This window comes from Balaenoptera borealis (genome assembly GCF_965194805.1).
Source record: "Balaenoptera borealis genome assembly, chromosome: 1".
Lineage (NCBI taxonomy): Eukaryota > Metazoa > Chordata > Mammalia > Artiodactyla > Balaenopteridae > Balaenoptera > Balaenoptera borealis.
This window is the reverse complement of record NC_138860.1, coordinates 28,405,985-28,431,744: the sequence shown is the minus strand read 5'-3', so window position 1 is coordinate 28,431,744 and position 25,760 is coordinate 28,405,985. Positions and strand designations below refer to the sequence as shown.

Below are 25,760 nucleotides of genomic sequence, written 5' to 3'. Positions count from 1 at the left end.
GTTGGAGAGGTGGTGAACAAAAATAAAGCATATTCATCTAAAATAAAACCATTTATAAATGTTAAACAAAAATTCAAAGGAAAATTATATATTAATGTCAAGAATTGAGGAATTTTTATATTCAGATACCATCTTCTTCCACCTACCCTGCATTCATTCTCCCTATGCATCAGCTACAGGTACCTAACCAGACATCAGCCCCAGCTCCTCTTTGGGGTCATGAGCGTCAACTCCTGTACTGAGTACAGCACCAAGCTTGTTTGTGAGAAGACAGTGTTTTCCCTCCCTAGCCCCATCACAGAAGGTTATGTGTTGATGATCAAGATGCAATAACACAACTATAAAATGACCCACTCTTGTTAGTCTGTTGGAAGTGGGAAAGGAGAGAAGGACAGATGGAAAAGAATTTGGTGGAATTTGGGGGGGGAGCAGAACAAGAGTAGGTCTGTATGGAGATTGTTGGGCTATTGTTTCATTGCAGTTTAGAATTGAGCTTATTTTTGGTGACTTGTGGCTTAAAACTTGCAGGTAAATTAAGTTTCAAGCTACAGTCTTTTCCCCAAAACTATTGTGCTGGTATCTACCATTGTGTTATCTGAATTAATTAATAATTCATTGAAGTGTAGATCATTTACTTTTTAATAAATGTTTTAATATGAGAAAATTTAAACCATACAAAAGAAGTAAATAGACTAGAATACTGAGTTCTCAGGTATCCATTGCCTAGACTTAACAATTATTAACATTTTGCCAATTTTGTTTCATCATTCCCCCTGCCATTCCCTCACACACTTTCCCCCCTCCCTTTCATGGAGTATTTTAAAGAAAATTCAAAATGTTATTTCACCTTGAAATGCTTCAATAATTCATTCATAACAAACAAGGGCAATTCTATAAGCACAATGACCCTCCAAATAACTATTTCTTCAATATCATCTAATTCCTAGTCTATCTTTAAAGTCCCCTGTTTATCTCAAGTTTATGCAGTTAGTTTGTTCAAATAAGGACCCAAAAAGGTCCTGATTATGTCTCTTAAGTTTATTTTATTCTATCCTTTCCATTTCATTGATTAGTGGGATAAACCAGACCATTTGTCCTTAGAATGTCTTACATTCTGAGTCTGACCTTGTATCCTCTATCCCTGTATTTCCTGTAAACTGGTGTTTAGAGCTCTAGGATTGATTGGACTCAGGTTCAAGTTTTAGGAACATTTCATAGTTGGTGCTGTGTCACTACTTCCTACTGCATCATATTACAGGACATATAATGTCTTGCTGCCCACCCACTTTGAGTGATGCTAAGACCAATCAATGAGTTCCAGTATATATACTCTTGATCCTTAAGACTATATTCATCTATTCTCAACCTTCTTTTCACATATGGATATATCATTATCTTTGTACAATCGGCAGAGAATCCTTCAATTGCTAACAAAAATTCTTTGATATTCACTTACTAGAGAACTGCCAATGGGCAATATCAACTTTTATACACACACACACACACACACACACACACGCACCCCTAGAACTTTTCCGTAGCATACTTTACATGTATTTTACTTGCCTATACATTGTTGGAGGCTAAAACTAATTTATAACATTCTTTGTGCATCCAAATGCACAGGTCATTTCCAGGTTGACCAATGACTAACAGATTAGATCACAGATCAGTGAACAATTGGCAATAATCATAGTAAATATTTGTAGTCTGGTTAACGTCAGTCATATTTGCAGCCAAATTGGGTCAACTGTTCATTGGTAAGTAACCAGCCCACAAGTGATATGTCCAGTTGTTTCAGGAATGCCAGTGGCTAAATTAATTTAACCACCCCATTGTTTGGAAACTCATCACTGTGATTGTCAAATATTTGATAATTTCAATCTGATAAATATTACATGACTTGCTTTTTACTTCGCATCATTAGTAAAGAAGTAGAATAAATGGAAATATAGCAAAATATTTCAAAGAATTTAAGTGATAGAATACAAACATTCAGATTGAAAGGCTATGAAAAACTGTATACTAAATCTGATTGTTTTTAATAGATTGTTACAGAATAAATGCAATTAGGAGTATATACAATTATGTATTTGATAGATATTTCAAATGATTTAAAATTTTTAATTCTTATCTATTTCTTGGTCTGCTTGAAAACGGAAAGTGTTGATATCATTGGTCTAAGACTAATGAATATAAAATGGAATGTTTTCCAGTGGCAATTAACAGTAACTATAAACACTCTTAGTAGCAATAAAACATTCCAGTTTTTGTGAAACCTTAATTAAGAAAAACATCTTATTTCTGTGTCAAGTTTGAGGTTTCACTTCCACTATTTCATTTAATCATTACTACAACCCTATGCGGGAGGATATTTGAACAGATGAGAAAGCTGATATGGAGAGAGATCAAATGTCTTAAGCAGGACCAGACAACCAATAAAGGGCAAAGCCAGGAATCAGGATCACTGCTAAATCCAATTTGGACTTAACTGCATTCTGTTCTAGAGAGAAAGTATTTAACTTACTTTCACCTGTGGAGCTGCAGACCTGTGCAAAGTGTGGTGGAAGCTTCCAGTTTGAGTGTGGTCTACCTGCTTCAGGGGTGCAGTAGGTTTTGGTGTCAAAAGCTTCCACAATCTATTTTCTGTATACCTCACAGAGGACATTTGATTGCCTTCACAATTCTCATCTCTCTTGGGCATCTCCCATCTAAAAACCTTTTCCTCCTTTTTTTTTGCTCACAGGAAGCTGGATTTTTATGTGGTTTCCCCTTCCTTTTCTTTATTTTACAAGGACAGAAAAAAGTTGGAGAGGAATAAGGTATAAGACTTTTGTCAAATATCCATAAGATCCTCTAATGAGATTTTTCTCCCTTCTACCCCACCCCAAATATGAAAAAGTTTTCCCTGGCAACCATTCTTTTAGCTCATTTCCTTCTCCTTCCTGATGAATGTCCAACCTATGTTGGGAAGAATTTCTTTACTAAGCTTCTCTAGTTTTTGACATGACTTCTTCCAATAACTCAATTTTTTTTTTTTTTTAATTTTATTTATTTATTTATTTTTGGCTGTGTTGGGTCTTCGTTTCTGTGCGAGGGCTTTCTCTAGTTGCGGCGAGTGGGGGCCACTCTTCATCGCGGTGCGCGGGCCTCTCACCATCGCGGCCTCTCTTGTTGCGGAGCACAGGCTCCAGACGCGCAGGCTCAGTAGTTGTGGCTCACGGGCCCAGTTGCTCCGCGGCATGTGGGATCTTCCCAGACCAGGGCTCGAACCCGTGTCCCCTGCATTGGCAGGCAGATTCTCAACCACTGCGCCACCAGGGAAGCCCCCAATAACTCAATTTTTAAAAAATAGCCTTTCTTGTTTTCCTGCTCCTATATTAAAAAATATATTAAATTAGAAATCATTCTAATTAAATTCATATTTATTTATTTATTTATTTAAAAATTTTAATAGATCTTTATTGGAGTATAATTGCTTCACAATACTGTGTTAGTTTCTGTTGCACAACAGAGCGAATCAGCCATATGCATACACATGTCCCCATATCCCCTCCTTCTTGAGCCTCCCTCCCACCCTCCCTATCCCACACCTCTAGGTGGACACAAAGCTCCGAGCTGATCTCCCTGTGCTATACGGCTGCTTCCCACTAGCTATCTATTTTACATTTGGTAGTGTATATATGTCCATGCCACTCTCTCACTTCGTCCCAGCTTACCCTTCCCCCTCCCCGTGTCCTCAAGTTCATTCTCTATGTCTGAGTCTTTATTCCTGTCCTGCCCCTAGTGCTGACTTACTTCACTCTGTATGACAGACTCTAGGTTCGTCCACCTCACTACAAATAACTCAGTTTCGTTTTTTATTATGACTGAGTAATATTCCATTGTATATATGTGCCACATCTTCTTTATCCATTCATCTGTCGATGGGCATTTAGGTTGGTTCCATGTCCTGGCTATTGTAAATAGTGCTGCAATGAACATTGTGGTTCATGACTCTTTTTGAATTATGGTTTTCTCAGGGTATATGCCCAGTAGTGGGATTGCTGAGTCATATGGTAGTTCTTTTTTTAGTTTTTTAAGGAACTTCCATACTGTTCTCCATAGTGGCTCTATCAACCTAGATTCCCACCAACAGTGCAAGAGGGTTCCCTTTTCTCCACACCCTCTCCAGCATTTGTTTGTAGCTTTTTTGATGATGGCCATTCTAACCAGTGTGAAGTGATACCTCACTGTAATTTTGATTTGCATTTCTCTAATAATTAGTGATGTTGAGCATCGTTTCATGTGTTTGTTGGCAATCTGTATATCTTCTTTGGAGAAATGTCTATTTAGGTCTTCTGCCCATTTTTGGATTGGGTTTTTTTTTTTTTTTAACTGCATTTTTATTTTATTTTATTTTATTTTATTTTTTAATTTTTCTTGTGATTCTTTCTTTCTTTCTTTCTTTCTTTCTTTCTTTCTTTCTTTCTTTCTTTCTTTCTTTCTATCTGGCTGTGTTGGGTCCTTGTTTCTGTGTGAGGGCTTTCTCCAGTTGTGGCAAGTGGGGGCCACTCTTCATTGCGGTGCACGGGCCTCTCACTATCGCGGCCTCTCTTGCTGCGGAGCACAGGCTCCAGACGCGCAGGCTCAGTAATTGTGGCTCACGGGCGCAGTTGCTCCACAGCATGTGGGATCTTCCCAGACCAGGGCTCGAACCCATGTCCCCTGCATCGGCAGGCAGATTCTCAACCACTGTGCCACCAGGGAAGCCCCTGTTTGCTTTTTTGATATGGAGCTGCATGAGCTGCTTGTATATTTTGGAGATTAATCCTTTGTCTGTTGTTTCATTTGCAAATATTTTCTCCCATTCTGAGGGTTGTCTTTTTGTCTTGTTTATGGTTTCTTTTGCTGTGCAAAAGCTCTTAAGTTTAATTAAGTCCCATTTGTTTATTTTTGTTTTTATTTCCGTTACTCTAGGAGGTGGGTCAAAAAAGATCTTGTGTGGTTTATGTCAAAGAATGCTCTTCCTATGTTTTCCTCTAAGAGTTTTATAGTGTCCGGTCTTACATTTAGGTCTCTAATCCATTTGGAGTTTATTTTTGTGTATGGTGTTAGGGAGTGTTCTAATTTCATTCTTTTACATGTAGCTGTCCAGTTTTCCCAGCACCACTTTTTTTTTTAACATCTTTATTGGAGTATAATTGCTTTACAATGGTGTGTTAGTTTCTGCTTTATAACAGTGAATCAGTTATACATATACATATATCCCCATATCTCTTCCCTCTTGCATCTCCCTCCCTCCCACCCTCCCTATCCCACCCCTCTAGCCCAGCACCACTTACTGAAGAGGCTGTCTTTTCTCCATTGTATATTCTTGCCTCCTTTATCAAAAATAAGGTGACCATATGTGCATGGGTTTATCTCTGGGTTTTCTATCCTGTTCCTTTGATCTATATTTCTATTTTTGTGCCAGTACCATACTGTCTTGATTACTGTAGCTTTGTGGTATAGTTTGAAGTCAGGGAGCCTGATTCCTCCAACTCCATTTTTCTTTCTCAAGATTGCTTTGGCTATTTGGGGTCTTTTGTGTTTCCATACGAATTGTAAAATTTTTTGTTCTAATTCCATGAAGAATGCCATTGGTAGTTTGATAGGGATTGCATTGAATCTGTAGACTGCTTTGGCTAGTAGATGCATTTTCACAATATTGATTCTTCCAATCCAAGAACATGGTATATTTCTCCATCTGTTTATGTCATCTTTTATTTCTTTCATCAGTGTTTTATAGTTTTCTGAATACAAGTCTTTCGCCTCCTTAGGCAGGTTTATTCCTAGGTATTTTATTCTTTTTGTTGCAATGGTAAATGGGAGTGTTTCCTTAATTTCTCTTTCTGATTTTTCATTGTTGGTGTATAGGAATGCCAGAGATTTCTCTGCATTAATTTTGTATCCTGCCACCTTACCAAATTCACTGATTATTTCTAGTAGTTTTCTGGTGGCATCTTTAGGATATTCTATGTATAGTATCATGTCATCGGCAAACAGTGACAGTTTTACTTCTTCTTTTCCAATTTGTATTCCTTTTATTGCTTTTTCTTCTCTGATTGCTGTGGCTAGGACTTCCAAAACTAAGTTGAATAAGAGTGATGAGAGTGGACATCCTTGTCTTGTTCCTGATCTTAGAGGAAATGCTTTCAGTTTTTCACCATTGAGTATGATGTGGGTTTATCATATATGGCCTTTATTATGTTGAGGTAGATTCCCTCTATGCCAATTTTCTGGAGAGTTTTTATCATATATGGGTGTTGAATTTTGTCAAAAGCTTTTCCTGCATCTATTGAGATGATCATATGGTTTTTATTCCTTAATTTGTTAATGTGGTGTATCACATTGATTGATTTGTGTATATTGAAGAATCCTTGCATCCCTGGGATAAATCCTACGTGATCATGGTGTATGATCCTTTAAATGTGCTGTTGGATTCTGTTTGCTAGTATTTTGTTGAGGATTTTTGAACCTATGTTCATCAGTGATATTGGTCTATAATTTTCTTTTTTTGTGATATCATTCTCTGGTTTTGGTATCAGGGTGATGGTGGCTTCATAGAATGAATTTGGGAGTGTTTCTCCCTCTGCAATTTTTGGAAAAGTTTGAGAAGGATCGGTGTTAGCTCTTCTCTAAATGTCTGATAGAATTCACCTGTGAAGCCATCTGGTCCTGGACTTTTGTTTGTTGGATAATTTTAAATTACAGTTTCAATTTCATTATTTGTGATAGGTCTGTTTATATTTTCTAAGTCTTCCTGTTCAGTCTTGGAAAATTGTACCTTTCCAAGAATTTGTCCATTTCTTTGTGGTTGTCCATTTTATTGGCATATAGTTGTTTGTAGCAGTCTCTTATAATCCTTTGTATTTCTGCAGTGTCAGTTGTGATTTCTCCTTTTTCATTTCTAATTTTATTGATTTGCATCCTCTCCCTTTTTTTCTTGATGAGTTTGGCTAAAGGTTTATCAATTTTGTTTATCCTCTCAAAGAACCAGCTTTTAGTTTTATTGATCTTTGCTATTGTTTTCTTTGTTTCTATTTCATTTATTTCTGCTCTGAACTTTATGATTTCTTTCCTTCTAATGACTTTGGGTTTTACTTGTTCTTCTTTCTCTAGTTGTTTTAAGTGTAGGGTTAGATTGTTTATTTGAGATTTTTCTTGTTTCTTGAGGTGAGAGTGTATTGCTATAAACATCCCTCTTAGAACTGCTTTTGCTGTGTCCCATAGGTTTTGGGTCATCGTGTTTTCACTGTCATTTGTTTCTATGTATTTTTAAATTTCTTCTTTGATTTCTTCAGTGATCTCTTGGTTATTTAGTAGTGCATGGTTTAGCCTCCATGTATTTGTGTTTTTTACAGTTTCTTTTCCTGTAATTGATTTCCAATGCCATAGCATTGTGGTCAGAAAAGATGCTTGATACGATTTCAATTTTCTTAAATTTTCTGAGGCTTGATTTGTGACCACAGATGTGATCTATCCTGGAGAATGTTCCATGTGCACTTGAGAAGAAAGTGTATTCTGCCACTTTTGGGTGGAATGTTCTGTAAATATCAATAGGCCAGATAGATGGTCTATTGTGTCATTTAAAGCTTGTGTTTCCTTATCTATTTTCTGTTTCAATGATCTGTCCATTGGTGTAAGTGGGGTGTTAAAGTTCCCTACTACTATTGTGTTACTGTCGATTTCTCCTTTCATGGTTGTTAGCATTTGCCTTATGTACTGAGGTGCTCCTATGTTGGGTGCATAAACATTTATAATTGTTACATCCTCTTCTTGTATTGATCCTTTGATCAATATGTAGTGTCTCTCCTTATCTCTTGTAACAGTCTTTATTTTAAAGTCTATTTTATCTGATACGAGTATTGCTACTCCAGCTTTCTTTTGATTTCCATTTGCATGGAATATCTTTTTCCATCCCTCCACTTTCAGTCTGTATGTGTCCCTAGGTCTAAAGTGGGTCTCTTGTAGACAGCATATATATGGGTCTTGTTTTTGTATCCATTCAGCAAGCCTGTGTTTTTTTGTTGGAGCATTTAATCCATTCACTTTTAAGGTAATTATCGATATGTATGTTCCTATGACCATTTTCTTAATTGTTTTGGGTTTGTTTTTGTAGGTCCTTTTCTTCTCTTGTGTTTCCCGCTTAGAGAAGTTTCTTTAGCATTTGTTGTAGAGCTGGTTTGGTGGTGCTGAATTCTCTTAGCTTTTGCTTGTCTGAAAAGCTTTTGACTTCTCCATCAAGTCTGAATGAGATCCTTGCTGGGTAGAGTAATCTTGGTTGTAGGTTTTTCTCTTTCATCACTTTAAGTATATCCTGCTACTCCCTTCTGGCTTGCAGAGTTTCTGCTGAAAAATTAGCTGATAATCTTATGGGGATTACTTTGTATATTATTTTTTGTTTTTCCCTTGCTGCTTTTAATATTTTTTCTCTGAATTTAATTTTTGTTAGTTTGATTAATATGTGTCTTGGTGTGTTTTTCCTAGGGTTTATCCTGTACGGGACTCTTTGTGCTTCCTGAACATGGGTGACTATTTCCTTTCCCATGTTAGGGTAGTTTTTGACTATAATCTCTTCAAATATTTTCTCAGACCCTTTCTTTTTCTCTCTTTCTTCTGGGACCCCTATAATTCGAATGTTGGTACATTTAATATTGTCCCAGAGGTGTCTGTGATTGTCTTCAATTCTTTTCATTCTTTTTTCTTTATTCAGCTCCTTGGCAGTTATTTCCACCATTTTGTCTTCCAGTTCACTTATTCGTTCTTCTGCCTCAGTTATTCTGTTATTGATTCCTTCTAGTGTATTTTTCATTTCAGTTATTGTGTTGTTCATATCTGCTTGTTTGTTCTTTAGTTCTTCTAGATCTTTGTTAAACACTTCTTGTACTTTCTCAATCCATGCCTCCATTCTACTTCTGAGATTCTGGATCATCTTTACTATCATTACTCTGAATTCTTTTTCAGGTAGATTGCCTATTTCCTCTTCATTTATTTGGTCTTATAGGTTTTTACCTTGCTCCTTCATCTGTGACATATTTTTTTGCCAGCCCCCTTTATTTTTTTTATGAGTGGGATTGTGTTCCTGTCTTACTGGTTGTTTGGCCTGAGGCTTCCAACACTCGGGTTTGTAGACTATTGGGTAGAGCTGGGTCTTGGTGCTGAGATGAGGAACTCCATGAGGTCTCACTCTGATGAATATTCCCTGGGGTCTGAGGTTATCTGTTAGTCCAGTGGTTTGGACTCGGAGCTCGCACCGCAGGAGCTTTGCCCCGACCTTGGGCTTGTGAACCAAGATACCGCAAGCTGCCTGGGGCGGCAAACAAAACAAAACAAAACAAAACCCAACAATAACAAAGTAAAAAATAAAATTAGACTAGGAAACTAACAGATATGTTAGGATGAATATAAAAATAAAAATATAGATGAATCAACAACCGGAAAGTACGTCAGTACCACAATAGTAAAAAAGAGGAGGGAAAAGAAAAAAAGGGGGGGGAAGGCCTTGGCTGTGGAGGGCAGGGCCTAAGCAAGGGTGAGATTTGGGCAGTGGGTGGGGCCAATGCTCAGGACCCACAGGGCTGGAAAAGGCCCTGGGGACTGTGGGGGCGTGGGGATTAGGCTCAAGGGACACAAGGGGCCCAGGCGGGCCCCCCACCCCTGGTCTCAGAGGGCAGGGGACCTCACCTGGGAGATCAGCAGGCTTCCTGGACTTGAGTGGGTGGGGCAAATGCCCTCCTCTCCTCTCTTGCTCCTCTGGTCTGGGAGGGCCCCTCCCACCTGACTCTCCTGATCTCCCTGGCCTCCCTCCTATGCCCTCAAGGACCTACGCAGCCTGGAGGGGGCTTTGGAGGGCAGGGGACCAGCCTGGGAGCTCAGCAGTCTCCCTGGCCTGAGTGGGCCAGGCAATCACCCTCCGCTCCTCTCCTGCTTTTCCCGGAGGGCCCCTCCCACGTGCCTCTCCTGATCTCCCCAGCCTCAGGGGCACTGATCCTGTCTGGCCTCCACTTCTCCTCTCCCCTCAGTCCCCCTGTGTCCTACCGGTTCACTTTGGGGTTCCTCCCACCTCCTTGGGTGTCAAAGTCCCCCACCAGCAGCCTGCAGGCGCCCTAGTTGTGGGGAGACACTAACTCCGCGTCTTCCCACACCGCCGTCTTGACTCCACCTCCAAATTCATATTTAAATAGAGATACATATTGTTTTTCTTTTGTTTGTTTTCCATGATATACTAGCATTTATTTATTTATTTATTTATATGATGTTTTGATAAGACTGTGACCATTAAAATTGAGAAATAGTACTTGCTCATTGATTAGTATCCCAGTTTGGGGTCTTTTCACTGGCTACGGAGAAGGTATATGGTGCTTTTGAGATAATTGCTAAAGTGAAATTCGGGAAATTTCAAGAACTTAGAGTTACTGAGCCCAAAGAAGGCACCATGACAGGCCATCTCTTCAAAGTTCTACAGTTTGTGATCACTGTAAAAAAGATCCAGTCAGAAGGGACTTCCCTGGCAGTCCAGTGGTTAAGAATTCTCCTTCCTATGCAGGGGACGTGGGTTTGATCCCTGGCTGGGGAACTAAGATCCCACATGCTGCGGGGCAACTAAGCCTAAGTGCTGCAACTAGAGAGAAGCCCATGCGCTGCAACTACTGAGCCCACACACTCTGGAGCCCACGCACCACAACTAGAGAAGCCCACGCGCCACAACGAAGAGCCCGTACACTGCAATGAAGACCCAGCACTGCCAAAATAAAATAAAAATTATATAAATAAATAAAATTTTAAAAAAGATCCAGTCATTGTAGCCATTTTAAAAACGCAAGTGAAACGTATTTAAATGATAACAAAAAATAAAGACATAAGGAAATAACTTAAGAGTAATTGTTTAAATATCTGAGCATGATTGTCAGAAACTCTTGGAATCTTTAAGAACAACAATAACAACAAAAAGCAATCATGAGTCTGGTTACTAGAAGTCCAGAGATGAACTGGAGGCTCGCTAGAAAAGCAGGTCTGCATTTTCACCTCCTCGAACCTAGGAGTCTCTTTGCTTTTCAGAGTCCCCCTGATTAGGCCCACTCCCACAAGAGGGTTGAGATCTTTTTTTAATCATCTGACTCTAAACTTGGGCCATTTCTTCTTTCCTTTTCCTCTTCTCAACCTCCATCTTTACAATGACAGACTGCATTCAGTAATTGCTGTCTTTTGTAATTGTTCTAGCTCCAAATTGGCTGATTAGGGGGGAGACCCAGCTGTCCATCAAAATGGTGTAAAGTGACTGAAGCAGCCATCCCCTGAGCTAGAGAAAGTTAATTGCACTTTCTGAGGCTGTCCCAGTAGGAGAGGTGCTGGGAAGGGCCCCGGGAATCTCTGTTAGTGCGATTTTTTTCTGAGCATGTCCATTTATAACCTGGAAAAAATGTAGTAAACAGCATGTTAATTAGATTTACAGATAAAATTAAATCAAGAAGCACTGGAAACACACCAGTGAATAAAGAGAAATGCTACACAGGGTTTCTGAGGTTAAAAATGTAGAAAGGATCAAACAAAATGAGAATTAAAGCAGACAGGTGTAACCCCAATGCTTTGGAGGGAAAAAAGCAAGCTATAAAAGTAAGCAGCAACAGGGAAAACTCCAGAAACAGTAATTCCAGAGAGACCGGGAGAGAACGGACAACAAATTAGACGTGTTTGCAATATGCCACGGAAGCTAATGTGATTTGGGGCTATATGTGTGGAGACATCACATCATGAGGGAGAGGTGGCATAATTTAGTGCTTTTGGCAGAAACACACCTGGAAAATTATGTTCAGGTCTGTGAATCCTGGGAGCAGACAGATATAGAGTAACTAGAGTGAAATCAGCATAAAACAACGATAGTGATTAACAAGTGATAGGCTGATTTATGAGAAAACGGACTGTGTGATTTGGCTTAAAAGAGTAACAACCGTGGAGCATTTAAATTTAAGGGTGTTTTCCTGATGTTTTACCTAGGAGTCAAGAATTATTAAACTGTAATTAGCATAAAAGTATATACTGTAGTTTAAAATGGAGGACTGGGACTTCCCTGGTGGCACAGTGGTTAAGAATCCGCCTGCCAATGCAAGGGACACAGATTCGATCCCTGGTCCAGGAAGATCCCACATGCCACGGAGCAACTAAGCCCGTGTGCCACAACTACTGAACCTGTGCTCTAGAGCCCATGAGCCACAACTACTGAGCCCATGCACCACAACTACTGAAGCCTGTGCACCTAGAACCCGTGCTCTGCAGCAAGAGAAGCCACCGCAATGAGAAGCCCACGCACCACAATGAAGACCCAACACAGCCAAAAATAAATAAATAAACAAACAAACAAATAAATAAATAAATAAAAATAAATAAAATGGAGGACTGACATTTACAAGAAGGAAAACTTGCGAGTGACAGCTATGAGATTATTAAAGTATCTTTTTTTTTTAAATTTTATTTATTTATTTATGGCTGTGTTGGGTCTTCGTTTCTGTGCGAGGGCTTTCTCTAGTTGCCACAAGTGGGGGGCCACTCTTCATCGCGGTGCACGAGCCTCTCACTACCACGGCCTCTCTTGTTGCGGAGCACAGGCTCCAGACACGCAGGCTCAGTAGTTGTGGTTCATTGGCCTAGTCACTCCGCGGCACATAGGGATCTTCCCAGACCGGGGCTGGAACCCGTGTGCCCTGCATTGGTAGGCAGATTCTCAACCACTGCGCCACCAGGGAAGCCCCGTAAAGTGTCTTTTTAGGAGAGTAAAAGGAGCGATATGGCCGGAGGTTATTAAAGTATCTTTTTAGGAGAGTGAAAGGAGCGCCATGGCTGAAAAAATATGTTACATTGTTATCATACTTTTCATTCCAAAGCCATTAGATTTACCCTGGCCGTGACCTTTCAACACTGAAGAATTAAGTGGACCTGCTCATCTGTCAGAACCCCAGAAATCTCCCTGGATGCTTGTTCCTCTGCAAAGTTCCACTCAGAGGTGATCGTTTTTAAATTTGGTTTTAGTATACTCCCTATATAAGTGCTTGTAGCTGATAGCTTATCTTTTCCATCCTTTTGGATGCTCCTGATATCTGCAAAGGCAGTGACCAAAAGCAAGAAATGATTTGCCGTCTTCTGTATGTATGGCTGAAGGCTGTCACTTAACCTGAGGATTGGCTTCTGAAGGCAAAGGAGAGATGAGTCTAATTTTTTAAAAATCTCCAAATGATAGCTGGAGGAGCAGCATTTTGTACTAGCTAATGAGGCTAATTTGTTCTTAAAATACAAGTTACTGTGCTTCCTAAATTAAAATTCACTTCTGATGTAAATACAGAAGATATAAATATGGAGAAGAGATGTATGCTGTATTTTTTATTTTGCACTTTGGAGCCCATTCTAAGAGGAACTGTTAGAAAAGTGATTTTATTCTCTAAATTTGGGGAGATCTTTACTTCCTGGCTTCAAATACACGGAAGGACAACAAATAGCATTAGTTTTACAAAAAAGAGAAGAAGGTGCGGTGAGTTCTTCCTGGCTAGAGTTGTAAAGTGCATTGTTCTAGAGATTACTTCCTAAATTGTTGTGATTCTTAACTTTCTCATTTGGAAAATGAACTTGGGGAGTATATTGCTTTCAAAGTAATCAGATAGTCCAGTGACAAACGCTTTATTAACATTTAGTTATTTAATTAAATCTGCCAGAGAGGAAGTTCTTATTCCTAAATCAAGGGGTTTCCCTTCTGTTCACTGTGGTGGGGAAAGTGATCATTTTCATGTGGTCTTGCTGTAGAAGGTTTTCTTATTCTTTTCATTTTGAATGTTACAGAGAGCAGACCAGAACTTTAGATAAATTAAAGCAAACAATAAAAGGAAAGACCTTAAAATGACATTAATTTTCTACATATTGTTTGATTAGCTATTTAAAATAGCAGTTTGGACCACATTCTACAAGAAATAGATACTGTCTTAATGGTGCAATAACATTTAATGCTTAAACTAACAAATTATACAGAGCAGTTATCTAAAGCATCATTTAATATCTAGTTTATCTGAGGGATGTATGCTACCCTTTTACTCTAAGTTTTGCTTCTGAACACTGGACCCCGATTTTTTTGGTACATAACTGAGAAATCGGCTGCCCTTGCCTTATCCCATTTTAAGTTCAGACTCAGGAACCAGGAGAAAGCTGTTATTTATATGATTTAATTGATGAATTATGTCTGGGATTTTGAATGTGTCTGTAAGATAAACTTTGCCCTTTCTGATACCAGTGATTTGCTTTAAAACAATTGAAACTGTTATCCAAAGGAACTTAAATTGCTGTTCACTGACCAGTCTTGTCTTTGTAACAGACCAGATGAGAGCCACCGCAGCTTCAAACATATGAGCATCCAGACTAAAGATTTATTTTTCTCCCTTTCCATCCAGATTTGGCAAAGTTTCTCTAAACTTGCTTCCTTCCTATGCTTTTTCTTCTCTACTTTAGCACTGTTGAAAAATTTGGTGTAGCAAATGGTTGTTAAAGTTGTAGGAAGATCATGCCAGATCAAGGGAAGGAGAGACCTTTGTGTGGAGCCTAGCATGCGGTACAAGTCGCTAACATGCCAGACAGGTTTCACCATCAAATGCAAACTCTTCACCATGGTCCCCAAGGCCCTGCCTGAGCTGGTTACTGTCTACACCTGCAGTCTTTTTTTTTTTAAAGAATTTTATTTACTTTATTTATTTATTTATGGTTGCGTTGGGTCTTCGTTTCTGTGCGAGGGCTTTCTCTAATTGCGGCAAGCGGGGGCCACTCTTCATCGCGGTGTGCGGGCCTCTCACTGTCGCGGCCTCTCTTGTTGCGGCCTCTCTTGTTGCGGAGCACAGGCTCCAGACGCGCAGGCTCAGTAGTTGTGGCTCACTGGCCTAGTCGCTCCGCGGCATGTGGGATCTTCCCAGACCAGGGCTCGAACCCGTGTCCCCTGCATTGGCAGGCAGATTCTCAACCACTGTGCCACCAGGGAAGCCCCCTACACCTGCAGTCTTATGCTGAACCACTCTCCCCCTACTTCAGCCAACTGGCTTGCTTTCTCTGGCTTGAATAGCATGCTTTTTTTCTGCCTCGGGGACTTTGCACTTGCTGTTCCTTCTTCCTAGAAGGCCCTTCCGCTCACTCTAAGTGGCTGGCTCTCTCCTCTTTTAGGTCTCAACTTAAATGTCACTGCTTTAGAAAGGACTTTCTCACGTCCTCAACCTCAAAAAGCCCTTGTGCTGCCACCTTTTCTGTAACTTACTCTCTGTCATGTTACCTGGTTCTTCCTGCCCCCTCTCCTTCCTCTTCTTCTGCCTCTTCCTCCTTTTTCTTCATAGTACTTTACCGAAATTATCCTGATTGCTTAGTGCCTGTTTGTTGGCTGTTTCCTCCCCTGCAATGAATGTTCCATGAGAGTAGAGGACTTGCATTTTCTCCAGTGCTGAGAACAACACTTGGCCCGTCACGGTAGGCCAATATTTCTTAAATATTGGACAAGATTTTACAGAAACATCTCATTACACATTTTCAAACCTTTCTACTTGTATAATTGGAGAAGGAAAGAGACGTTAAAAATAATTGTCTTAGAATGCACTCGGGTACGTTTCTTAACTACAGCTACACCAAGCTATCAGGATATAATAATGCTGCCAACTTCAGGATATAATAATGCTGCAAACTCATCAGAATATGTACATGGATGCCACCATCAGAAAGGCATTCTTGTAGGTGTAAAGGAAATTGGAAGACTGACAAAAGGGTACAGGCTGGAAGTTCCTTGAGGTCAATCTCCTTCATTTCAGTGATTCTTTCAGATCCTCTAAAACTACTGTAGGACACAGAACACATCCACAGCCTATGAGATGGGCTGAAATAAAATGGAATGTTGTCATGATAGATGCCAGGGAAAGGCCAGTGCAAAGGATGTGAAGTAGGTTACATTCCCAACTGAAGACCATTACCAGCATAAGGCATCTAGCATTGCCCCTTGCCTTTCCCAAATAATAGAAGTCTGAAATGAGGAATACATCCATAGATACAAAGCAAAGAACCCAGGCCTGCTTCAAGGGCACGTCAAACAGAAAATAAGAACTGCATTCCCCAAATACTCATAAGGACTCCTGGTCAGCCATGCTGTGGTTCTAGCGGAAGCAAGGAAATCTCTCCCAGGGTCATTGCCACAGTGCAAAGGGAACATCTGCCTACATGGCAACCATAGGAAGAAGCCCTTTCTAAGGGTCAGGTATCATCTAAGTGCTGTGCGTATATTACCTCATTAAATCTCCACCACAACCCTGTGAAATATGTACTGTTATTATTCCCGGTTTTACATATGAGGAGACCAAGACACAGAAAAGGGAAACAATTTGCCAAAAACTAATCAGCTAGTAAGTGGCAGAGCCATATTTGAACTTGGGCAGACTGGTTCCACAGCCTGTGGAGACTGAGAACTCTGCAGCTTTTTAATCTGAGATCTTGGTTTTGAGAGGGGGTGATTTTTGCAGCCCTCTTATCTCTGGAAGCAGGACAGCCAGAGTCAGATATTAAGGAGTAATTGAAAGCTAACAGTACCTTACGATGACTGAGAAACATGATAGAAAGAATGTGTCATGATCCAGCTGTACTCAGCAAGCCCCAAAGGGGTTTGATGGAAAGGAGGCCTGCTTCTTTCTGCAAGTGCTGCTGCATTATGTGTAGGGAAGAACAGAGAGCATTTATGACTTTCTGAATGGGGTCCTCTCGGCTTTCTCTTTTGCTGCACTCCAAATGATGCCTGATGGCCTCACGCATCCCACAGGACCTGCACTAACTAGGAGAAGCAGCATGGCAGAGCGGAAAGGACTTAGACCCTGGAAATGCACAGTCCTGAATTTAAATTCTGGCTCTGTCACTTACTAGCTGCATGACTGTTGGCAAGTTACTGAACCTCTCTTTGCCTCAGTTTTCTCATCCACAAGATGAGGTTAATAATGTGCACTTTCCAGAGCTATTGTGAGCATAATTAACGAAGTAAGACTGGTGAAAATGTCTGGCACATAGAAGGCACTCAGTAAGTGTTAGCTCCCGCTTCCGAAACCAGACCAAATCCTTACCAGAAATTGTGTTTAAGATCTTGCATGGTGCCAGAGGGAGTTTCTCAGCAAGGGATATGGAATGCACTAAATTAGTTTACTTTTTCTGTTTATGTGATAGGAATGGAGAGCATTGAGCACAGCTTAAATTCTAAGTCACTGAAGTCTACACCGGTTTTCTTATTGAAGGTCTAGACCTAAGTTTGGTGGTAGAGGCATGTGATGAGGGGCGATGGAGAGCAATGTTTACCCTGATGGTGACAGTAGAGTTAAGGCAATTAAACTGGATTTTACCCCTTTAGAGTCCAACACTTGTTTCTCCAAGTACAGTGAGTTACAGAGATAGCACATCATGTACCAATAATGAAAATAACTCTGTGAACAGCACGGAAGTAAGTTGGGGCTACTTCCACCCACACAGAGATGAATTTTATGTGCAGAAGCCCAGTGGAATATAAATGAACTGCTGTATATGAGAAAGAAGAAACAAAAGGCTGAGACTCTAGGATATATCTCAGGAAGAAACCTGCATACTGTTTCCTCTATCTCTGCAAAGTAAGATCATAGACACAGAATTCCCTTCTTGCAGGGGTATAGCTGGTTGTAATAAAATGTCGTGCACAGTATGAGGGAAAGCTTGCATTTGGAGGCACTAGGTCTCAAGAGCCCCTGGTTCTCATCACAAACTCTCTAGATGCTCTTTCTTCTATGTGTCCTTATTTAGGGCATGCTTCACTGGCAGCAGGTGTTTGTTCATTTTGATAAATGTCAGCTTCTTAACATTCACTTTGGAGAGGGAGGGGCGACAGGCACCATCCTGCCCTTGCTGAACTGAAGGCCTTTCCACAGTGCATGATGGAGGGCAAGCAGTGTACACGCATTAGAGCCACGTGGCTTGACCTGGCCCAGTCTCTTCTCCCCTTGTCAATGTAGGGCGACTCAGCACCAGCAGACATGCTCCAGATGTCCTGCCACCATCTGGCTGATGTAGACTCTGGGGAGCCCCCAGCCTCCCATGATATACAAGGAGACAGGAAGCCCAAGGCTTCCAAGTGGTGCCCTAGGGGTTTCTGAAGTGCACTAATGCACTAATTGAGTATCACTGTTCTGCTGTCTGTCATGCTGCTTCCATCTCTGCCGATTTCTCTTTTCTTAGTTATTTGTTTTCTGAAGGCTCATTTAATCAAATATCCCACTCAGTCCATCGAATGACTGTTGAATCATACAATACACCAAGGCGCTGTCCAAGGTACCATACCCTACAGTTAATTACTGAAATTTGCTGTCTACTCTATTTCTGCTTCTGTGAAATCTCCTCCTTACAAATATGAAGGGTAATTTGGTTACAGAATAAAGTGATTAAATAATATTAAATGAGAATTTTGAGATAAAATGTGGTAAGATGAGATTTTGTGACTTTCTATGTGGCTGCTTCCCAATAAATTTAAGAGAACATAAAATTGAGGTGTGTCCCACAAAATCCTTCTTAATAAATCAGTAGCTATTGATTTACTATCTGTTCTTTCACAGCACTCTTATAAGTCTTGAGAAGGACTTAGAAATGTTTAGACAGGATTCAAGCTTTCAGGAAGCTTACAATCAGTCTAGTTAGGACGATATAATAAATAATGTACACATGTGAAATAATCCAAGAAATATAAAATTAAGTGGTAAATTTTTAAGGAAGCAATAACAAAAATGCTTTATTTTTTAAGCTCTTTAGACTTAAACATGGCCTTCATTAAAATAAACCCATATTTTCCCCCCAATATTTTTCTCGAGATAAATATACATATAACATTTATCATAAAAAATCACTGTTTTAAAGGGTACAGTTCTGTGACATAGTGGTAAATTTTGTAGCACAAACTATAATAGACAGAGAAACTGGGAAAGGTGGAAGATCAGAAAAATTTGATGCTCTCAAAGTAGGTGTGACGAGCTCTTGTTCAGAGAAGATACCTAGGACTGGGATAGATAGAGGGGAAATGAAACTATGTCTGTGGCACACCAAAATTTACCTGACTGTGCACATCTAGCTTGGAGTTTATGCAGAATATTTATTATTATCTTTTGCGGCTGCTTGAATATGAAATTATGAGTTATAAATGAATAGTCCTGATAAATGTGGAAGTTTAGAATCAAAAATCTTATTTTAAACAAATTAAGAACTTGAGGGTCATTTTGCAATCTGATTACAGCTTTTGTTTGAATACATTCAATAAAAAAATTTCCCCAGAGGCTAAGTCTCAAGGAATAGCTAACTAACTATTGCTGTTAATGAAAAATGGTTTCAATCTTTTAATTTTTCTATGTAATAAATGGCTTACTTCTATAAAGGTGACAGTTGCTGTACCATCTATTTGCAATTGGCATGGCTACTGGAAACTTCGATTTTTTCAAAACTAAAATTTTCTAAAGGATTTGTCTTTCTAACAGCAGAGATGACCCACTGACAAATATGCCATGACACTTCAAAGTATACCAGAAATCACCACACGTGGGAAAATGCAAAGCAAACAAAATAGAACAGAAATAAAAACAAATTCCATGACCACACTGGGAATTTCTGATTGGAGTTCATTATAAAGCACATCAGGGTAAAGCACAAAGAAAGAGTCAAAACACCTAGGTTCTAGCCCAGGTTCTGGCACTTAATCACCTTGGCAAAGAGATGCTAGTGAGCTTCAGTCCCCTTACCTAGGCCACCATCTGAGCAACACACCTTCCTCTCTGTTAAATGAGTGGTGAACTTATACAAACAGGAGATCATGCCTGTTCTTCCTAATCTGTATGATTTTGTTAAGTATCAAAATGGATCATGGTATGATAATAAATGGAAGACGTTATTAATACAGAAGCCATCCCGAGTGAATGACACAGAAGGATCCAATCAAGAGTGTGTTGTTATTCTTGAGGCATATTTGGATCACAGAAGTGAAGACTGGACTCTCAGTGTTAATTCTGAGCACAATTTAAAACCTTCCATCCATATGACTTTGGAATTATTTTTGTCTCTACTAGAAACCTTGTTTATACATGTGTTTTAACCATGGCGCTCCCATTATCTTTCTCCATGCAAGGCCCCTTAGGTGGCATTTGCATTGAGTGGAGTGATTTTTGTTTTCAATGAGGGAAATTTTATAAATTGTGCTTCACTTTTATTTCAGCTTGAGCTGTTTTCTCCTGGGAAAACAGCTTTTTGCTTGGCAAAAATGGATGTGAAGCATTGGCGAAAATGAAAGGCCGTTTTTATTGCAAAGAAAACTGCCTTTTGCTTTTGCCAAAAAAAGCAAAACATATGAGACAAAACTACAAATATTTCCCTGTTTGCAAACCCTGTGAAAACGTGATTTTTCACTAGTGGTGAGAATATTTTCCCACACCACTCTTCCCATTTCTAAAAATTAGGGTTTCAATGGTCAAAGTCATAATTTACACCTACAACACCTCATGACTGTAATCGAATATCATGAATATTATTATTAAACATGTTGAATATATTTTACATCAAATGTAATATTGGAGGACATACAGCCCTTACCCAGTAAGATTAGGATCTCAACAAATTATAATGGAAAATGCACCGAGCGACAGTGGAACATTGACGTTGAGCAAGAACGCTTGAAAAGGAAAGGTGTTTGGGCTGAATTTGGAGGTAATGTAGAGGATGTAACTGAATGAATAAAGACTTAGGAGAACAGTGATGAAAGAGAAGAAAAGTGTAGTAATAATATCATGTGGCCACAATAGTGTTTGAGAGAACTGGGTGCAGTCCTAAGTGCACAGTTAACTGGCCATGCCACCTTTGGCAAATCAGCTCAACCTCCTGGGGTTTCAGAGTCCACTTGTGAAAATGAAATGACCAGATTCCTTTCAGATCTACAAATCTGCGATAACCAGACTGGAAGTGCATTTGTAGAATATAGAAATTGTCAACATCAAGGGATCTCCACTAACTGACTCTTGATGCCAAAATAGCCCACTAAAATCAGAAGTCTGTGTGGTGTCTTTAATGATTTATGTGAAGGTATTCCCCTAACAAAGTTAATTGGGAATTTCTTTGTGTTCATGGTTGCCCTTTATATGCTTTTCCTCAGGCCTACACTAAGGCCCTCCTATGGTAATTAAGCTAATTTCTTCTCATTTTCCATAGCGAAGTAGTAAGCATTCATTCACCTTTTTAATATTATTAAAATATCTAAAATATTAATACAGGTGTGACTCAAAGCAACAGATTTGTTCAGGAAAGTGGGGTGTAAATAAATTTGTGGTATGTGGAATGTTATTTTGAAAAATATTTAGTTTTTAAAAGCAAATCTCTGGTGAATATTTATCAGCAAGGAATCACTTTATTAAATAAAGACATTTCCCCAAATGAATTTATTTTAACAAGTTTATTTTCATGGATATTGTAGAGAACCCTCAGAAGTTCCTTGCTGCTCTTACTACCCCTCCTTCAAACCTGGGTCTTCTGTTTCTCCCTTCCCCTAAAAGCTGCCTTTATTGAACAGCGGCCATGACTCAGACACTGGGCTGGGCACAGTCATTCTTCATCCCTGTATCACTTGTTTATTGATTGTGACAGTGCACCAGACACCGATAGGCACTTTATTTATTTATTTATTTGAATTGTTGAGTTTTATTTAATTTATTTTTTTATACAGCAGGTTCTTATTAGTCATCAATTTTATACACACCAGTGTATACATGTCAATCCCAATCGCCCAATTCAGCACACCACTATCCCCACCCCACCGTGGTTTTCTCCCCCTTGGTGTCCATACGTTTGTTCTCTACATCTGTGTCTCAACTTCTGCCCTGCAACCCGGTTCATCTGTACCATTTTTCTAGGTTCCACATACATGCGTTAATATACGATATTTGTTTTTCTCTTTCTGACTTACTTCACTCTGTATGACAGTCTCTAGATCCATCCACCTCTCAACAAATCACCCAATTTCGTTCCTTTTTATGGCTGAGTAATAGTCCATTGTATATATGTACCACATCTTCTTTATCCATTCGTCTGTTGATGGGCATTTAGGTTGCTTCCATGACCTGGCTATTGTAAATAGTGCTGCAATAAACATTGGGGTGCATGTGTCTTTTTGAATTATGGTTTTCTCTGGGTATATGCCCAGTAGTGGGATTGCTGGGTCATATGGTAATGCTATTTTTAGTTTTATAAGGAACCTCTATACTGTTCTCCATAGTGCCTGTATCAATTTACATTCCCACCAACAGTGCAAGAGAGTTCCCCTTTCTCCACACCCTCTCCAGCATTTGTTGTTTGTAGATTTTCTGATGATGCCCATTCTAACTGGTGTGAGGTGATACCTTATTGTAGTTTTGATTTGCATTTCTCTACTAATTAGTGATGTTGAGCAGCTTTTCATGTGCTTGTTGGCCATCTGTATGTCTTCTTTGGAGAAATGTCTATTTAGGTCTTCTGCCCATTTTTGGATTGGGTTGTTTGTTTTTTTAATACAGAGCTGCATGAGCTGTTTATATATTTTGGAGATTAATCCTTTGTCTGTTGATTCATTTGCAAATATTTTCTCCCATTCTGAGGGTTGTCTTTTTGTCTTGTTTATGGTTTCCTTTGCTGTGCAAAAGCTTTGACGTTTCATTAGGTCCCATTTGTTTATTTTTGTTTTTATTTCCATTACTCTAGGAGGTGGATCAAAAAAGATCTTGCTGTGATTTATGTCAAAGAGTGTTCTTCCTATGTTTTCCTCTAAGAGTTTTATAGTATCCGGTCTCACATTTAGGTCTCTAATCCATTTTGAGTTTATTTTTGTGTATGGTGTTAGGGAGTGTTCTAATATCATTCTTTTACATGTAGCTGTCCAGTTTTCCCAGCACCACTTATTGAAGAGACTGTCTTTTCTCCATTGTATATCCTTGCCTCCTTTGTCATAGATTAGTTGACCATAGGTGCATGGGTTTATCTCTGGGCTTTCTATCTTGTTCCATTGATCTATGTTTCTGTTTTTGTGCCAGTACCATATCGTCTTCATTAGTGTAGCTTTGTAGTATAGTCTGAAGTTCAGGGAGTCTGATTTCCTCCAGCTCCGTTTTTTTCCCTCAAGACTGCTTTGGCTATTCAGGGTCTTTTTTGTCTTCATACAAATTTTAAGATTCTTTGTTCTAGTTCTTTCAAAAATGCCATTGGTAATTTGATAGGGATTGCATTGAATCTGTAGATTGCTTTGGGTTGTATAGTCATTTTCACAACATTGATTCTTCCAATCCAAGAACATGGTATATCTCTCCATCTGTTGGTATCATCTTTAATTTCTTTCATCAATGTCTTATAGTTTTCTGCATACAGGTCTTTGTCTCCCTAGGTAGGTTTATTCCTAGGTATTTTATTCTTTTTGTTGCAATGGTAAATGGGAGTGTTTCCTTAATTTCTCTTTCACATTTTTCATCATTAGTGTATAGGAATGCAAGAGATTTCTGTGCATTAATTTTGTATCCTGCAACTTTACCAAATTCACTGATTAGATCTAGTAGTTTTCTGGTGGCATCTTTAGGATTCTCTATGTATAGTATCATGTCATCTGCAAACAGTGACAGTTTTACTTTTTCTTTTCCAATTTGTATTCCTTTTATTTCTTTTTCTTCTCTGATTGCCATGGCTAGGACTTCCAAAACTATGTTGAATAATAGTGGTGAGAGTGGACATCCTTGTCTTGTTCCTGATCTTAGAGGAAATGCTTTCAGTTTTAACCATTGAGAATGATGTTTGCTGTGGGTTTGTCATATATGGCCTTTATTATGTTGAGGTAGGTTCCCTCTATGCCCACTTTCTGGAGAGTTTTTATCATAAATGGGTGTTGAATTTTGTCAAAAGCTTTTCCTGCATCTATTGAGATGATCATATGATTTTTCTTCTTCAATTTGTTATTATGGTGTATCACATTGATTGATTTGCATATATTGAAGAATCCTTGCATCCCTGGGATAAATCCCACTTGATCATGGTGTATGATCCTCTTAATGTGTTGCTGGATTCTGTTTGCTAGTATTTTGTTGAGGATTTTTGCATCTATATTCATCAGTGACATTGGTCTGTAATTTTCTTTTTTTGTGACATCTTTGTCTGGTTTTGGTATCAGGGTGATGGTGGCCTCATAGAATGAGTTTGGGAGTGTTCCTTCCTCCACAATTTTTTGGAAGAGTTTGAGAAGGATGGGTGTTAGCTCTTCTCTCAATGTTTGATAGAATTCACCTGTGCAGCCATCTGGTCCTGGACTTTTGTGTATTGGAAGATTTTTAATCACAGTTTCAACTTCATTACTTGTGATTGGTCTCTTCATATTTTCTATTTCATCCTGGTTCAGTCTTGGAAGGTTATACCTTTCTAAGAATTTGTCCATTTCTTCCAGGTTGTCCATTTTATTGGCATAGAGTTGCTTGTAGTAGTCTCTTAGGAGGCTTTGTATTTCTGCAGTGTCTGTTGTAACTTTTCTTTTTTCATTTCTAATTTTATTGATTTGAGTCCTCTCCCTCTTTTTCTTGATGAGTGTGGCTAAAGGTTTATCAATTCTGTTTATCTTCTCAAAGAACCAGCTTTTAGTTTTATTGATCTTTGCTATTGTTTTCTTTGTTTCTATTTCATTTATTTCTGCTCTGATCTTTATTATTTCTTTCATTCTGCTAATTTTGGGTTTTGTTTGTTCTTCTTTCTCTAGTTCCTTTAGGTGTAAGGTTAGATTGTTTATTCGAGATTTTTCTTGTTTCTTGAGGTAGGCTTTTTCATTGTCATTTGTCTCCAAGTATTTTTTGATTTCCTCTTTGATTTCTTCAGTGATCTCTTGGTTATTTAGTAACGGATTGTTTAGCCTCCATGTGTTTGTGTTTTTTACATTTTTTTCCCTGTAATTCATTTCTAATCTCATAGCGTTGTGGTCAGAAAAGATGCTTGATATGATTTCAGTTTTCTTAAATTTACTGAGGCTTGATTTGTGACCCAAGATGTGATCTATCCTGTAGAATGTTCCATGTGCACTTGAGAAGAACATGTAACCTGATGTTTTTGGATGGAATGTCCTATAAATATCAATTAAATCTATCTGGTCTATTGTGTCATTTAGAGCTTGTGTTTCCTTATTAATTTTCTGTTTGGATGATCTGTCCATTGGTGTAAGTGAGGTGTTAAAGTTCCCCACTATTATTGTGTTACTGTTGACTTCCTCTTTTATAGCTGTTAGCAGTTGCCTTATGTATTGAGGTGCTCCTATGTTGGTTGCATATATACTTATAATTGTTATGTCTTTTTCTTGAATCTATCCCTTGATCTTTATGTAGTGTCCTTCCTTGTCTCTTGTAACATTCTTTATTTTAAAGTCTATTTTATCTGATATGAGTATTGCTACTCCAGCTTTCTTTTGATTTCCATTTGCATGGAATATCTTTTTCCATCCCCTCACTTTCAGTCTGTATGTGTCCCTAGGTCTGAAGTGGGTCTCTTGTAGACAGCATATATATAGGTCTTGTTTTTGTATCCATTCAGCGAGCCTGTGTCTTTTTGTTGGAGCATTTAATCCATTCACGTTTAAGGTAATTATTGATATGTATGTTCCTATGACCATTTTCTTAATTGTTTTGGGTTTGTTTTTGTAGGTCCTTTTCTTCTCTTGT

General features: G+C 39.0%; 1 pseudogene across 1 annotated transcript in view; it reads right to left on the bottom strand.

Annotated features, from left to right (window-relative positions):
• LOC309605352 (tigger transposable element-derived protein 1 pseudogene) overlaps window positions 1-25,760 on the bottom strand; it is a 485,483-nt pseudogene that overhangs the window by 292,626 nt on the left and 167,097 nt on the right. The gene's annotated exons all lie outside the window — the stretch shown is intronic.